The sequence below is a fragment of the Bactrocera neohumeralis genome, unplaced genomic scaffold (genome assembly GCF_024586455.1).
Source record: "Bactrocera neohumeralis isolate Rockhampton unplaced genomic scaffold, APGP_CSIRO_Bneo_wtdbg2-racon-allhic-juicebox.fasta_v2 cluster11, whole genome shotgun sequence".
Classification (NCBI taxonomy): Eukaryota; Metazoa; Arthropoda; class Insecta; order Diptera; family Tephritidae; genus Bactrocera; species Bactrocera neohumeralis.
In genome coordinates this window covers 20,356,553-20,375,305 of record NW_026089624.1, presented here as the reverse complement: position 1 = coordinate 20,375,305, position 18,753 = coordinate 20,356,553, and positions in this window count along the sequence as shown.

The window sequence follows — 18,753 nt, the reverse complement described above, 5'->3', positions numbered from 1 at the left end:
CGCCGAGATGTAAGTTATATCAATGAAAACGAGAGAGGCTTTTTGATTGGTGTTGGTAAGTGATGTACCTTAATGAAACCCAGGGAACATTTTATTAGCACGTGGCAAGCCAATGTCCGCATATGACTTGGAGATGGATGGCTTCAATGATTGTCGTATCCCAATGGGTATCGTTTTCTAGTAAATTGAGTTCTTCTCATGGATGACAATATGTTGGGAATATTATACTATTAACAGCCCGTACTATTTCAAATGATGTTGGCCCACACACATTTACCAACAACAAACGCAAATAGAAGCCTTCATCATTATTTGGATGAACTGTATACATACGAAAAGAAGCATCAGTAGAAGGCACATCCGGATAACCAGGACCGCTTCGCCTTGCTTCCGTCGTTGAAACTTCTTTGATGAATAATTCCAAATATAATAACGTAGCATCTTTGAGTAAAGCAATGTTCGTGCTAACGGATGGCTTTGGCAGATCATACGTTGAGCAAAATTCTAATCTTCTTTCGCTACTTAAAACCGATGCCAATTTGTCTTTAATGTTTTTGAAATAAGTGGTGCATACGGAAAAATTCAATTTTTGTCGACAACGAAATCCATTCTGTTCAATTTTGTTGTGGTAGTTCAACCATTATCATCTGGTGATCGACGTCGACACAGTGAATAATCATTGCTGCTAGTTAGTGGATAAAAATGGTAGATTGATATATAGTACTCCAAACCCCAAACAAATAATTGTCACCATTTTAACGAATCATCAAGTCATATGCGTAATCCTCGACAGCGAAATAGCTCAGCTATGCATAGCTATGTCAAGTTTAATCCAACTGAAACACTTCAGAACAAATAACGCAGATGATCTTCCGGGCTGCGAACATGCCACATATAACCACGGCAAAAATAATAGTTTTCTATATTCAGACCACAAACTTTTAAGGATCTGTTTATGGTCATGGCGAATGCAAGACGTATCGAAAATTGAAGTCGTTTAAGCTCAAACGGCATGTTGGTTGGGATCATCTTAGAGTGAGAACTTTCTTATAAATCGCATTACTTATCAATTTTCTTATCATCAAACTCTATCTGTCGCAAAGTTTGGTTGGTTTATGTTTCGGAACACACGTTGCAAGTCGGATGATGTTTTCGCAAAGTGAAAATGGATATTATTTCGATATCGTCCCACGGGACCGTGATAAAAAGTATCATATAAGTTAGTTTTGATCACTTTCTATAACTTCTTCTGCGGTAGCGACGGTGTTGTCGACTACTCAAAGTTACTTTGAAATGTGTTAGTTATTTTGATAAACTTTCTATAACTCCTTCTGCGGTAGCGACGATGTTGTCGACTACCCAAAGTTACTTTGAAATGTATTAACACGTTGAGTTTCGTTAGCGTCGGTCTCTAATTGCTTGAATAAGCATTTCCCACGCTCATGTGCCATGCTCATGCAACGAGTTGAACATCGAATTACAACGGCTGACCAAACATTTAATTTGATCGCGCATGAAGTGAACGATGCAGACTGCATGCATTGCAATTTTTGGCAGCATGGGAACTTCAGAACGTTAACTATTGTTAACTACTCCCTCCTTCAAAAAATGGTCGTCCTCGGCCATACCCAACCTTTCCATCACTTGACGCGCCGCCTTAGAAGTTTCTCTTCGCCGCCTACGCTTTAGTAAGATGATTGATCCAGCAAGGATTACGGCGATTGTGGCACAAATTATTGCGGTTACTAGTGGTGTAGCAATCGTTCGTATGCGTAATTCAGTGATGTGCCGCAAGTTTGCTTCACTTAGCTTGTGGAGAAATGGTAGGCTTAGCAGAGTATGATGGGAGGTTATGTTGATCCGTGCTGAGGCAGCTTGTTGTGGTAGTCTCATTGCGTTCGAATATAACAAGATAAGTGCCATTAATAAACATTTCAGGGCCATTATCTATGCTAGCCTTGACTGTTACATCGTTTATCAAAACTATACCATCGTCGACGACGCCAATGGGGGATAAATCGCTGGGCTTGGTGGCACAGTGTGCTACAGCGCCGGAGTGTAGGCTTTGTGCGCAAGTTTCAGTTTCGGCTTCTTTACAGAACGTTACCATTGGCGTATCAATGCAGGATATAACAGCAGTAATGTTGCCTCCGCAGTCAGCTATAATGTTGTCCAGTAAATGTAATATTCGGCCAGCAAGCGATACGGGAAAAATAGTAATCTTTTTACACAATAACTTAGGTCTAGGAAAACCGATAATAAAACTTACAATTTCCTTACTTGCTAAAACCTTAACTCTAGCTATGCTAAACAATTGGGTTATTGTAACTCCTGTGAAACTCTCCTTCATAACCGCCTCCAAATCATCTGCATCAATAATAGCAGGGTTTATTATATTAAATTTAGCCAGTGTGATTGCAATTATTAAATTTTGAATCTCTAGTGTTAAAATTCTGTTTCTAGCCAAAAGTGTTTCATAAAGGTGCGATGAATCTATTTCTTCCCTTTTCTTTACATTGAGAATTTTATTGACCGTATTCGTGAGGGCGTTAATCTGCTCCTGAGTTTTGGAATTGATGACGATCTGCCTATTGTTTGACTGTATTAGCTCTTGCTCCGTTAGTCTTGTTTGTAGTAAGTCATTGAAGTCAGGCGTGCCGGCTTTTACCTTCAGGGCGGAGCCTAAAAAGTTTAGGCTCCGAGCATGCCTATGTTGTACTCCTAATGTCCCAAATAAAGTACGTAAATGTCTGGTGTCTACTCTAGGATCTTCCTCATGTGTGATTGTGGGAAGACGCTAATCAAGTCTGTGGTTTCTTGTATGTTTGTTCATATTCCGCTAAGTTTGATATGTGCTTTATGTACCTCGTCTCGTTCCAAATTACTGCAGTACCGTCCAGGATCGGTATGTAGTCCGCGTGCGCGTAGTCCGTTAATTTGGAAGCTGTCAGCGCAACCCAAGTCAAAAGTGCGAAGATGGGCGTATGCCTGAAATTCAAAATAAAAACTATGTCGAGAGTTTCACTAGAGGTTGTCCTTGTAGACCACCCTCTCTTTAATAAGAACGGTTGTTCCTAGATCAGCGTCTATCCTTTCCTCGACGTACAGTGGAGTGACCTTGTCGCCTAGTCTCTTGTTGGACTTTACCAGGACCTTTTCTCCAACTTCGAGATTCTATTTTGGCGGTGGGCATTACTCCGCTCCAGCTGTTCTTGTTGGGCTTTCTCTAGTCTGGCAGCAATATCCGGGAAAATGTGTAAGTTGGCATGGATAATATATGTGCAACGGTGGCGCATTTACTATATTGATGTCGTATTGGCTTTTCAGCAATGACCGAATTGTATCTGAATTAAATGAAGGTTCGTTGTCACAGTACACAGTTTCTACTTTAGGAAAAATATTGATGATTTGCAGAATGCCCGTCTTTATATCTGCGATAGTACGTGACGCCACTGGCTGAACCAAGGCAAACTTGGAGAACTTGTCTATGGCTGTCAAAAAATGCTTTCCTGCAGTTGAAAAGATGTCAATGTGGATCATTTCTCCTATACGGGAAGGTATAGGCGTAACACCCATTTCTTGCTTCTTTGGATGCCTATCATACTTCGCCTTTCCACACATTTTGCAGTTTGCAACAATTTCTGCCACAATTTTGCCCATTTTCAGGAAATAGTAACCGAGTAGAATCTGCTTTACATTCTCCTGGGCGGCTCTATGTGCCCTATTATGCTCCATCGTTACTATCTCCTTTTGCTCGTCTTTGTTAACAACATCTGTTACCATGTTCTTACAGTGCCAGAATTTGGTGGCAGGGAAAATTCTGACCAAGTCATCCTGAATGCGTGCCAAAACGTGCAGTTCGCAGTGTAGAGCATTTACTACGTCTGGCCTTACGACTTCTTTTACTACTGCTAGCAATTTCTCCCAGTCGTTAAAGATGATCTGATGAGGAGTCTTTGTGCTAAACAAGATAAATGTCCGTTTTGTGGGGGTAGAAGACTCTTCTATAACTATCTGATTCCTGAAGCAATTCAGGGGCTTATCGATAGTCTCAATCACATGAGTTAAAGATACTTCACTGTGTGCTGTCGCTGCATCGGATTGTGCTGACTCCTGTAAAACGTTAATACTTTGACGCGATAATGCGTCCGCAACGTAGTTTTCTTTCCCAGGTTTGCAAAATACCTTTGCGCCACTCTCTTCAATTCGCGCTTTCCAACGTTTTATCTTGGAATTTGGGTTTCTATCCGAGACCGCGAAAACTAGAGGTTGATGATCTGTAGAGATTCGTATGTCACTCTTACCGTAGAGGTAGTGTCGGAGGCTGCCCAAGGCCCAAACGATAGCTAATAGTTCCCTTTCGTTTGTCGCGTAGTTTATCTCCCTATCCTTCAGCGTCCTCGAGATAATTGTTATGGGTCTACTTCCCTGGGATAGTACTGCACCTATGCCACTTGAGGAGGCATCAGTAGTCAAATCGAATGGTTTTGAAAAATCTGGGTAATGAAGAAAAACATCTTTGGAAGCAAGAATATTTCTAAGCTTATCGAACGCAGCCGTCTGGATTTCATCAAAGGATACCGGGATATTTTTTGAACGGAACTTGCTAACTCTTCCGCTCTCACCTCTTAACAGGCTTGTTAAGGGTCTTGCTATTGCTGCGAAGTCCTTTATAAAGCACCTATAGTAACTCGCCAGACCAATAAAGGATCACAGCTCGAACAAGTTGCTTGGTTGCTTAAAATCTCTGATTGTCCTAACCTTGTCTGGGCTAGTTTTTGTCCCCTCTTTCATAACAACAAATCCCAGAAACTCTACACTTTCTTTAAAAAACTGTGATTTCTCCTTTGACACCCTCATATTGGCATCATAAAGGCTCTTTAGTACTTGTCCAACATGGTGTACGTGGTCTTTTTCGTTTTCGGAAAACACTATTACGTCATCGACGTAGACATAGCAGGTTTTACCAATCATATCACGCAGAACATCATCTATGGCCCTCTGAAAAATGCTGCAAGCATTTTTTAACCCAAAGGGCAAACGGCAAAATTCATACTTTCCTCCGTTTACTAAAAAAGAAGAATTTTCCTTATCGTGTTCTGCTAACATAATTTGATGGTATCCAGATTTCAAGTCTAAGGTGGTGAAATACTTGGCCTTTCCCAGGTTTCAAAGTATCATACTGATACTCGGCATTGGGTACTTGTCTGCGATGGTTTTGGAGTTCAATTTTCGGAAATCTACCACCAACCGCTTATTACGCGCGCCTGTGAGGTCTGTGCCCTTTTTCCCGACAACCTATATGGGGTTGTTATACGGAGACCTAGATGGTCGAATGATACCATTTTTAAGCAGATCCTTAATTTCTTGGCTCACAAAATCAGTAGCTCCCATGGGGAATGGGTACATTTTGGAGTAGACTGGCTCATTGTCCTCTGTGCGAATGGTGGCAACAACATTGGTGTTAAACGGGAGTAACTTGCTCGAGTCGGCAAATGCCTTCAAGTGCTTTGTCCTCATCTGTAGAAAATCTGCACGGACGTTGGCTGGAACTTCAATGTCTTCAATTTTTGTGCAATTGACTTGAGCACATTTGTGGAATCTCAGAGTTTCAGATCCACCATTAAAGTAGATCAATTCTGACGCGAGGTCAATAGTGGCCTCCGCCTGTGTCAATAGGTCGAGTCCCATTATGCCGTCAAAAGTTCTGAGACCGGGTAAATGGAAAAAAGGGCTTTTTATGCCAAACATCGTAATGAAGCTTTTACTCTCGATTTTGTTAAATCCGTGAATTGATTTAACCACAAACGGGGTCTGTAGTGGGACAAAGAATAAAAGGCTTTTATTAGGCTTTATATAACTTTTTGACGCCCCGGTGTCAATTAAGAATTTCAACGATTTCCCTGCTACTGTTCGTTGGATGAACGGGAGCAGGGATTCTCCGCTAAAAAATTAAGCGCATCTTCTTCATATTCAGCTTCTATTTCTGCCGCTGCATCATAAGCGGTTTGATCGTACTGCTTTTCATACACTTCGCTTCTTTCTTCCGTCAAATGGTTAATCCTCTGGCGTCTGTAGTCCGACGTTCTTTGAGAATTCGCAGGTCTCTTGAACGCACCCTGTGGTTGACTATTGCTAAAGGGATGTGCTATAGGTAAGCTTGAGCTATGCGTAATCTGGTTGTTCTGGTTTGGAAAGTTAGTGCTCTGATGGAACCTCGAGGATGGATCGACTTCCATTTTCTCAACTTGCTCGCGCTTTGGAGGGCGAGCTCCTTGCTCCCTGGTGAAATAAGGGTTTTTTCCAGTCCTGTACTGAATGTCGGACTACTTCTGATAAGATCGGTTTTGGGGTTGTCTGAGGTTTTTTTCCTCCAACGATCTTGCGAACTGGGCCGCAAATACGTGCCTGTCGTGATTTCCTTCTATTTCCTGGGCCATTGCAAGAGCCGAGGGCAAATCTTTGGGCTGGGCCGAAAAGAGAACATCCGTGAGGTTTCTCCCTAACCTAACCTGAGACGAATACGCGCAGCGCATCGGCCCTATGCTTGTCATTCATGTATCGTGCCTGGTCGGTATCAAATGTCATTGTAGTTTTATTTGTGAGAAGTGTGAGATTTTTCTCAACCTCCTCATAAAATTGAATAATCGACAATTGTCCTTGCCTTAGCGTTGCTAGCTCTTGCTCGAGCAGATGCAATGGTAGCTTGTCTGAATATGTAAAATCTAAACGGATAATGATATCGTCGAAATTAAGAACCGTGTTGAATAATGCTAAAACTGCATCAGCCGATCCCCTAACTCTGTTGCGAATTATGAGGACACTTAGTAGTGTTTTGAACTACCCACGTAAGTTTTAAATATATCATACGCGGCCATAGCTGCCTGCCGCCAGGAGACATATTGCTCCTGTGAGCCATCGAACTCTGGAAGTGATTTAACTGCATCCAGACCTTTATGACATTCTACCCCGTCTATGATTTTTGTTGGTTCGTAAGTTTTAACTTCAGCATCTGCCACATTTGTGGCCTGAAACCGGTTTGTAAGCTGCTCTAGCTTAGTTTCAAAGTCTTTCCTTTGTCTGTCCAACAGTTCACTAGTCTCAAGTTCGCTCATGCAAGGTAGTTAAGATGCCACGGACGGGTCGCGAACGTAAGTGCACAAAAAACGAAAAAAAAAACAAAAAATGGGAAACAGGAGCTCAAAGTACAACCCTGTTTATTACAATCACACTAACCACACTTAAATTTTCAAATTATCACTAATATAATTAGAAACAGAAGGCGGAGAGAAAAAAAGTTTCACTTACATAATTTATCGGTGGAGTCTAGATTCCTCTGCCTCCAGGTGATGGTGGTAGTGGTGGTGGTGGTGGTCCTTTCTGCGTGGGTTTCCTCTGGTTGGGCGCCAGCTAGTTTTGATCACTTTCTATAACTCCTTCTGCGGTAGCGACGGTGTTGTCGACTACTCAAAGTTACTTTGAAATGTGTTAGTTATTTTGATAAACTTTCTATAACTCCTTCTGCGGTAGCGACGGTGTTGTCGTCTACCCAAAGTTACTTTGAAATGTATTAACACGTTGAGTTTCGTTCTAAAACTGTTTATTTAATAATTCGTAAGCTTACTGCTAGCCTACTATTCTTACCGTCGCTGCTGCCGTTAGCGTCGGTCTCTAATTGCTTGAATAAGCATTTCCCACGCTCATGTGCCATGCTCATGCAACGAGCTGAACATCGAATTACAACGGCTGACCAAACATTTAATTTGATCGCGCATGAATTGAACGATGCAGACTGCATGCATTGCAATTTTTGGCAGCATGGGAACTTCAGTACGATAACTATTGTTAACTTATACATATGTGGTTTTATTATTATTTTTATTATTGTTATTTTTTTAAATAATAAAATAAATATTCACATAATTCTTACAAACATGACTTTTAAACAAATGGTTATGATTTGAAATATAATTTTTGTAATTGTGAATTGTATTGAATTTTAACATAAAGAGATAAAAAGTATCCTATGCCCGCCCCTGGTTCTAAGCTACCTCCCCATCACTTGGATTCTGATCCTCTGGTTGCCGTTGTATACCCTAAGGTATTTCCCTTGCTTTGAATATTTGCAAGTTGCAAAAGTATAAAATCCTCGGTTTTAGTCGAACTTAGCCCTTCCTTACTTGTGATTTGTTTAAAGTGTCTCAATATTTATTGTGCGGTCGAATTATTATCCGAAAATTCGACATGAGTGATAGGGAAATAAGTATATATATATGTATGTGCCCCATTGAACAGTATGTCTTTGAAATCATTTCCCAGTTTCTTTTAAAACCTTAATTTTTATTTTTTTCGACCTTCCAGTTGGCTTATACGGCCCGATGGTAGTCAAATACAATTCATATCGTGATTGCAAGATCTGCTCTTGCCGGTTAACAGCGGAAACGCGGTCCCACTTTTATTGCCTCGCCGCGGATTGCCACACTTTTGATGATCGCGCGATATTTAGTGGTAGAGAACTATTAAAGCATATGCAATGTTCTCGTAAGCAATGCTACTTGCCTGGTAGCAGCAGTCAAATAGGAGTGATGTGTTAAACAACAGAGACTTCGAACACTTCGACCACCGGGGATGTTGGCTCGCCAGTTTATCCAATGCTGGGCAGGAGTAATGCAACATTGGCATCAATAACAAAAATATCAAGCATAGAGAAAATTAAAGACACACTCGCAGACGTCGAAGCTTTCAAGTTAGTAAAACGTATAAATTTTAAACAGTCTTCCCAAAAACATCTAAAAATATTTAGTACCATTTTTACCGTAGATAATTAAATATAAATAAGGGATGTTCATCAATAAAGCATAAAAAGTTACTACGGGTGATTTTTTAAGAGCTTGATAACTTTTTAAAAAAAAAAACGCATAAAATTTGCAAAATCTCATCGGTTCTTTATTTGAAACGTTAGATTGGTTCATGACATTTACTTTTTGAAGATAATTTCATTTAAATGTTGACTCATGTGGTTTCAACAAGATGGCGCTACATGCCACACAGCTCGCGATTCTATGGCCATTTTGAGGGAAAACTTCGGAGAACAATTCATCTCAAGAAATGGACCCGTAAGTTTTAACGGCTATTTTTTGTGGGGCAAGATCATAAGCCAGATTTAACGAAATTCCTTTCCGACTATTTTTTCCGAATGGACCACCTAAGACGCAGCCGCGGTCAACATTTAAATGAAATTATCTTCAAAATAAGTCATGAACAACTAACGTTTCAAATAAAGAACCGATGAACATTTTATGTTTTTTTTTTAAGAAAAAGTTATCAAGCTATTCACGGCCGAAATTTTATAACTCAGTTTACTTGTTAAAAGTTCAACCAAAATTTCAAAATTTTTTTCAGATTGAAACTTAGGACATGAAATTGTAAAGCCGCAAGTTGTCAACATTTAAATGAAATTATCTTCAAAAAGTAAATGTCATGAACCAAACTAACGTTTCAAATAAAGATTTTTCCCCGATGCTAGATTTTTATTTTCAAATTTTCATTTGCTTTGTTTTTTATTTCTATAAAGAAAAAATTATCAAGTAATACTTGTTTGAAAAAATAATTAATTTTTCCATGAAATAAATTTATTATTATTTATTTTATAACTCAGTTTACTTGTTAAAGTTCAACTGATTTTTGCAAAATTTCAAAATTTTTTTCAGATTGAAACTTAGGACATGAAATTGTAAAGGTATAAATACACAAGTTGTACATCTTTTCATTGCTAACAACTTCGATATATATGTAACGTGTTTCTATAAGAAATCGAAATATTTTTAACCTTTTAAAATTGAACTACGCCCCTCTCCTTCTTCTTCTCCATCGCAGATAACCCGTACATTATTTTTCCCTTCTATTTTGCTATTTTATCTTTTATTTTCAACGTATTTCATCTAAGGTTTTTTTTGTTTGCTTTGTCTGCCCTGGCCTGATTATTTCTATAGAAGAAAAAATTATAAGTAATACGAGTTGTTTGAGAAAAATAATTAATTTTTCCATGGGAAATAAATTTCAAGGCTTTTTTAAAAAATTGGTATTGAATTATTTACACATGCACTTAACAAATAACTAACTTAAAAAAAATTAAAATCCAATATTTTAACTGTTAACAAAAATGATATAATAATTCAACTAATATATAATTGAATAGACTTTATTTTGATGTAAAGCCACACATTTTCGCAGGTAGGCGTTCATTAAAAATATTATATGCTCTTATTAATCGGAATGATTGCCGTTCCACGTTCCAGCTTTTATTAGTCCGCATTTTTCCGAAAACATATTAAATGATATCTCCCCACTCATTTTCAAATGGATTCAAATCAAGGAATATAGTGGTCCACGATTTTTGATCAATATTGTTGTGTTTGGAGAAATACTTTACGCTCCTCTTATGTTTTAACCCATTTGTGTTTTTGAAAGGCCGATATTTCTTCCATGAAGCATAGGATTTTCTATTAGTTGGATATATGAATTTGAGCTGGTCCATAATGTATTAAATGAGTGGCTATGTACGATAAGCAGCGCCAAACCAGTCCTCCTGTATACTGAGACATATTAGATAAATTTTTAGGATTATTGATTTTTCCGGAATTTAGGATTATTCTCAATTGCCTACTTAGTGCGAAGTAGCACCTGTTGGCAACAGATATTCTACGTTGGATTTCGAAGCTGACATTGTTGCTGGTGTTTACACTGGTTCCTAGATAGACGAAATTGTCTACGACTTCGAAGTTATGACTGTCAACAGTGACGTGGGTGCCTAGTCGCGAGTGCGACGACTGTTTGTTTGATGACAGGAGATATTTCGTCTTGCCCTCGTTCACCACCACACCCATTTGAGAAGCAGCAGTACACTCTTATAGAAGATTGTATCTGCTCGATTAAGTTCTGCAGCTCGATTTATTTTCTCCAAAAGTAGGTTGAAGAAGTCACACGAAAGGGATACTAAATTCAGACATCGCGGCATAAAGGCAGCTCCTTTTCGAGCTGCTAAAAGGAGCTTTGAAATCAACGAAGAGGTAGTGCGTGTCGATTCTATTTTCACGGGTATTTTCCAAGGTTTGGCGCATGGTGAATATTTAGTCAGGTCTAAAGCCACACTGATAAGGTCCCATCAGTTTGTTGACAATGGGTTTTAATCTTTCACATACTATGCTCGATAGAACCTTATACGCGATGTTGAGGACGCTTATCCCTCACGCAGATTGTGGGATCTCTTTTTATGCTCTTTGCCGCCGAATTTGAATAGCTCGGCCGGCAATCCATCGGCCCCCGCCGTATTGATGTTCTTCAGGCGGGTAATTGCTATTCGAACTTCTTCATGGTCGGGCAATGGAACGTCTGCTCCATCGTCATTGATTTGGGAATCGGGTTCGCCTTCTCCTGGCGTTATACTTTTACGTCCCTGTTCCCTTCATAATTTTAGTATGCCCTGGGCATCAGTCACTAGTTCACCTTTTTGGGTTGTACAAGAGTATGCTCCGGTCATGAAACCTTCTGTTAGTCGCCGTATCTTTTCGTAGAATTTGTGAACATTACCTCTGTCGGCCAGCTTGTCAAGCAAATACTCGGTTTTATTACGATTAAAGAGCACTCAAATACTTCTCAGAATCAGTTATTCGTTGTTTTTGTTGGATTATGAACGTGCGAGGCACCCACTTCGCGCAAAGCGTTCGCCTCTTTAGGGGGTCATTGTCATTGTTATCAAATCTCTTTTCAACGGAGGATTTCCCTGGTGCAGAGCCCATATTCAACAGTATTTCCCCCAATGCTTTATTAACACACGAAATGCTTTATATCCATTTTTTTGTAAACTAACACAAGTTGCTTCACAAAAATGCTATACCTCATTAACTAACAGTTATAATCTAACTAATAGAAATCGTACAGATGGTAGTAATATTATCTCTGTGTCAGCCACAATGAAACGTGGAAGGATTCTCTAGTAGAACTATATAAACAACCCATATTCGTTGAATCAAAAGTGGGTCTAACATCCAATAAAACGAACTGGTTAAAATATAAAAAATACGTCAGTAGCCACTTTAATATTGAGTACAAAATAAACACAGGAAGAGATATTGACGAATGTATGGGAGAACTCAATGATACAAGTATAATAACTAACGCAGCTGTCTTAGCAACACCCAACAAAAACTATAAGCCGCTTGGTCTCAGAAAAATCAAACTGGCAGGTAAATCACTCCCCTTCTACTCAGCTTCAATTGAAATCTGCAGTACGTAAATTAAAAAAAGCTCTTAAACGCGAGGAAAAATTCAACACTGAAATTTGCATAAAGAAGCTGGGTCCAAATTGAAGCAAGCAAAATTCCCTTTGGAAAGCCCAACAGTCCATGAAGCCATGAATTCTGAAATTATTAGAATCACAAAAGAATTTAATCCAAAAAAGTAGCCACGACATGATAACATTACCGCAAAAATGCTAATTTAGTTACCAAATATTGCTGTAGAGGTGCTCTCTTTGCTCTTCAATGCAATTTTTAGTATCGAATACTATCCAATTACATGGAAAAAGTCGCAGATTAACTAGATAGATAAACCTGGGAAAGACTTAACACAGCCGCCTTCATACAGACCAATCAGTCTTCTACCCTGTATTTCTAAAGTATTTGAAAAAATTTTACTATCAAAGATGTCTCTTTTTCTCCACGAAAATAATATAACACCAAGTAAATAGAAATACTAACGAAAGAAGAAGCACAGAGGGTACTGTTGAGCTATAATTCTAGGCGTGGTTCAGGTGTTTGATAAGGTGTGGCATGAAGGGCTTTTATATAAGATTAAAAATTTTCTACCTTTCGAATTGTAAAGCATTGAAATTTATTTAAATAATAGACAATTATTGGTTATAGTAGGAGATTTCATATCTGATGAACGACAGATAAGGGCTGGTGTACCACAGTGCAGTGTTTTAGACCCAACTCTACACACATACATATATACAGCAGATCTTTCAACAGCTCATAATGTATTGACATCAACTTTTGCGGATGACACAGCTTTGGTGAGCCGTAACAACTGCCACATAATAACATCAAGAATATTAGCGGAGAAATTAAGTTCTGTCTAAGAATGGAGAAAACATATATGTAGATAGTAAAATAACTTGCATGAAGATAAGAGCTGCAAATTTAAATTGGCTTTTAAATAAAATGCCAAACTTAGCCTAGACAACAAAGTGCATCTATATAATGCGGTCATAAAGCCGATTTGGATGTATGGCATTCAACTGTGGTGTACGAACTATGCAACTAATATTGATATATCACAAAGGTCCCAAACGATCAAAATGCTTAGAGCAATCACTTGTGCGCTATGGTACAAAGGTAATTACAATATCCATCAAGATCTTGGTATTCCTATGGTAAAGAAAGAAGTAGAGGGCAACAGAATGAAATATATATTGAAACTCCGAGATCACCCAAACCCATTGGCTGAGAGATATGCCTTCGTACTACAGTACAGGCAGTTGTCTAGTTTTAAATATATTAAGTTGTCAAATATCTCCCTTTCTTTTCTTTTGAATTTCGCTTCTATGTATAAAGCGCTACAGAGCTCGTATCTGGCAATACTATACATCTTTGAAAGGTCTTGACATAACTTACAAAATGACGCTATGCATGATTAGTTTGGATATTGCGTTCAACAGTTATAGACGTATAAACATGGAGTTCACTAACGCCGAAATTCGCGCTATTTTTAATTTTCCTTCGTTAAAGGCAAATCCGCTAGAGAAACGTTCCGTGAGATTAATGGTGTTTCGGAGGATGGTACCCTATCATTCCGAACTGCGGAGGAATGGTTTCGACGATTTGAGAGGGAGTGAAAACGACACCATGGATAAGCCATCCGGCTGAAGACTTGTGACGACGAATACCGATCAAATGATGGAAAACATCGAGTTAGGACGGCATGTGGCATCTCGTGACATCGCCCATTTTAAACCATCTGCAGAAAGCTGGATACACAAAACAGCTTGATGTTTGGGTGCCGCATGATTTGAGGCAAAACAACCTTCTGAACCGAATCAACGCCTGCGATATGCTGCTGAAACGGAACGAACTCGACCCATTTTTGAAGCGGATGGTGACTGGAGACGAAAAATGGATCACATACGACAATTTCAAGCGAAAACGGTCGTATTAGAAGGCCGGTGAATCGTCCCAAACAGTGGCCAAGCCGGGATTGAAGAGCAGGACGGTTTTGCTGTGTGTTTGGTGGGATAGGAAGGGAATCATCCACTATGAGCTGCTCCCATATGGCCAGACGCTTAATTCTATCATCTACTGCGAACAACTGGACCGCTTGAAGCAGGCGATCAACCAGAAGTGTCCAGAATTGGCCAACAAGAAGGGTGTAGTGTTCCACCAGGGTACGTACTTCGTTGATGACTCGTCAGAAGCTACGGGAGCTCAGACGGGAGGTTATATCGCATCTACCATACAGCCCGGATATAGCGCCAAGTGATTACCACCAGTTCCTGTCCATGACAAATGACACAAGACACTTTTAATAAAGCATTGAATAAACAGCAAAAAAAGAAAGGAGATATTTGACATTATATTTCAGATTTTATAACTTATTGTTAGGCTTTAAAAAAAAAGCAAGTCCAATCTATATAAATAAAAATGAATCGCCAATTCTTTTTCTTAAATGTTCGTTGAAGTTCAAAGATGGTTTTTACGGCGAGAAAAATTCGAATAATTTCCGGGAAACCCCTAAAAACAGCCTTTTTCTTTTCCCATACAAACGTTACATACATACATACATACATACATACATACATACATATGTACATATATAAAAATGAATGTTTGTTTGTTAGTAACACCAAGAGAACGGTTGATGAAATTTTTAAAGGTTGTTTGTTGTGGATCGGGAAAGGTTTAGAAACAAATACCTTATATCGGGTGATTTTTAAAGAGCTTGATAACTTTTTAAAAAAAAAAAACGCATAAAATTTGCAAATCTCATCGGTTCTTTATTTGAAACGTTAGATTGGTTCATGACATTTACTTTTTGAAGATAATTTCATTTAAATGTTGACCGCGGCTGCGTCTTAGGTGGTCCATTCGGAAAGTCCAATTTTGGGCAACTTTTTCGAGCATTTCGGCCGGAATAGCCCGAATTTCTTCGGAAATGTTGTCTTCCAAAGCTGGAATAGTTGCTGGCTTATTTCTGTAGACTTTAGACTTGACGTAGCCCCACAAAAAATAGTCTAAAGGCGTTAAATCGCATGATCTGGTGGCCAACTTACGGGTCCATTTCTTGAGATGAATTGTTCTCCGAAGTTTTCCCTCAAAATGGCCATAGAATCGCGAGCTGTGTGGCATGTAGCGCCATCTTGTTGAAACCACATGTCAACCAAGTTCAGTTCTTCCATTTTTGGCAACAAAAAGTTTGTTAGCATCGAACGATAGCGATCGCCATTCACCGTAACGTTGCGTCCAACAGCATCTTTGAAAAAATACGGTCCAATGATTCCACCAGCGTACAAACCACACCAAACAGTGCATTTTTCGGGATGCATGGGCAGTTGGCCACCAAGATCATGCGATTTAACGCCTTTAGACTATTTTTTGTGGGGCTACGTCAAGTCTGAAGTCTACAGAAATAAGCCAGCAACTATTCCAGCTTTGGAAGACAACATTTCCGAAGAAATTCGGGCTATTCCGGCCGAAATGCTCGAAAAAGTTGCCCAAAATTGGACTTTCCGAATGGACCACCTAAGACGCAGCCGCGGTCAACCTTTAAATGAAATTATCTTCAAAAAGTAATGTCATGAACCAATCTAACTTTTCAAATAAAGAACCGATGAGATTTTGCAAATTTTATGCGTTTTTTTTTAAAAAAAGTTATCAAGCTCTTAAAAAATCACCCGATACTTTTCATGAGGAGAAGTCGGAAAATTGGACAATTCCCAAAAGTAACATTTTTCATACACATTTTTTTCAATTTTTGTTTGTTTTGTTTTTCAATATTTTGATTTGTAAATTATATGAATCGTTCAATTACTGATTGAAATTTGTTACGAAGGCACGAAGAGATCGCGCTAATATTTGTCGGCGTTCTTTTTGCCATCAACGTATGGCAGCCCAAAGAAAGGCAAGAAGTACTCCCAAAATGGGATGACATACGTGCGGAATTATGGATCGCGGTCAATAAGCTAGCGATCGTAACGATATCACAGCACGACTTTTTAAACAATAGCTGCGATATTTGACGGTCTTTATCTTGAAGCAACCTGTGGTATATATGGTGCTGATAGATGCTGAATGTATTCTGTTGCGTGTTGCCGCACGCACACATTCTTCTTTGGATGCGGATGGTGATTACACCAGATAAAATTGATGAAATCATTTCAGCTGAAATTCCTGATTCAGAGATACATCCAGAATTATACGAAATGGTGAAGAAAGAATCATTTCTGGCCACTCCCAAGTGAATGACGATCAGAGAACTTTCCTCACTGGCGTGAACTTCTATTATTATTAGACAACTTTCGCATATAAGTTTTGTTATTATATTTGAATAATATACAATTATTATTAAAGGTACAATTTTCACTTAATTTTATTTTTCATAGCAAAGTGTTAGCTTCAATTGGTAATGTCTTGATTTTAACGTTATTATTTCCTCGTCTATTTAATCAGTTTCGAAATTATTTCTGTTTGGCATTGGTGTGATTAACTTTAAATCTATTGCTGGGTGTACAAGGTAATATTTTGCTGCTGCTTTATTGTTTTGCATTTCTTTAATTTTATCTCTAAATTTATTAATTTGTTCAACTGATTATTAAATAAACCATATTTAATTATTTCGGTGTTCTCTGTTTCTACTTTAATCTTATCAACCACTTCCATTATCTCTTTTAGTTTAATTATATGTAAAATAGTATTTACATCCCATACTATCTCTACTTCACCTGAACTTTGGTATACCCTGCTTCTTCTGTGATTGGTGTCACTTGTAATAAAATTATTCGTATATTATAATATATGCTAATTGCTTATATTATGTTAATTACTATCAGTTAGTACCTCTGCGAATGGTAGGCACCTTGTCGTGGTGCAGGGGCTTAACTGCATTGCATTTTCGGCATCTCCCAACCTTCAAGAGCGATGCTGCTTGGCATTTCTCCTGAAGGCTGGCAGAAGTTGCATGTGTGCGGCGACCAAGAACTACCACCCCCTAATCCAGGGTGTTACGCGGCTCCCGTGCCCATTGGATGATTTGCAGCCAGGAGGTTACTTCGGCAGTATTCGAACATAGCCTGTGGCCTTACCGCGTCACGGGGCTCTGCCGTGCCGAAACCTTTAGTTACCCTTAAGAAAAGTAGACCCGACAGCTCACCGCGTTGAGCCAAGGGTTGTAAGGAAATGATGTGCAACAATATTAAATAACAAAAACCAACTAAAAACACAACAAGGCAACAAACAAGGACAACGAGAAGGATAACAGCATCAGCAGAGCTGCCTGGATGCTTAGCTTCCTTGACGCTCCCGCGCCAGAGGCCGCTGATGAAGTGGCGAGCACCACCACGGCCCCTCACAGCAGGCTCAGCTGTTCCGACTCGGAGGAGTCTCATCGGGCGGACACCGAAGGTGCTCGGAAACGGAGAAGGAAGCGAAGAAGGGGAGGCACCTACCCCCTCTTCCAGCAGCTGGTTAGCCCGGCGGGCACGATTACCCTCGCAGAAAGGGCATGAGTGGAGCCAGCCTAAAGTGCGACCTGCGGAACCTCCGGGAGGGAAGACTCTCGAGGTGGCGGAGGTTCTGGCCAGAAGCAGAATCAAGGGTAGCAGTGAATCCCTCGCAAAAGAGCGTAGCGAGACTGCGTCTGCTCGCGCGCAAGGGAGCGGGGCTGCCCTGTTAACGCAACCCCGACCGCAAGGCGAGGTGGTGGAAGGGAAGCGCCTTTGATCACTCATGCACAAACCGCGAAGCGGAAAAGCGAGCAAATTACGCCGCAGGAGCTCCCAGCTCTAAAAGGCTGAAGGACAACAGCACGAGGACAGCCGGAGGCCAACCCTCCGATTTGTATTCGCTCCCTCAAAATGTTGGAACACCCCTCATCCCTATCCACTCTGGGTGTGCATTTGATGGTGAAATGGTATCGATCATTATAATTTCCAACAAAGACCTGCATTCTCATAGTTTTTCCAACAACGACCGCATTTCCCATATGGCTGTTTGGCTTTGTGAGATGAACCTGTATCCCTTCATCCTGAAGGTATGCCAAATTCATTATCCATAACGGCCTTTTTAGGTTTACCAAATTTTGAAAATTGTTCAATCAAAATTGTTTTCTTTCCGGGCCAATTTCTATCTGTTATTTTATAGACTGTCCAATTTTTGGAAGTTTATCTATTGCTGTTACAAAGTATTGCTTTTGGAAGTGGAATATGTCTATATGAATTTTTGTCATTTTTATTGGTGATGGTTTCAGGTAGATGAAATTTTTGTTATATTGGTTTTCTATCGTACTTAATTTGTTGGCATTTTTAACAGTTGTTTATTATCAATTGTATTTCTTCCTTGAATTTTGGATAATATATTTTATCTTCTAATGTATAATAGGTTTCATTTATACACTACTATGATAAAATTATATCTATTTATATAGTTTCTCTTCTTCTTCTATCTCTGAGGCTTTTTTGGTGCATTTTACAAATTTTATTGA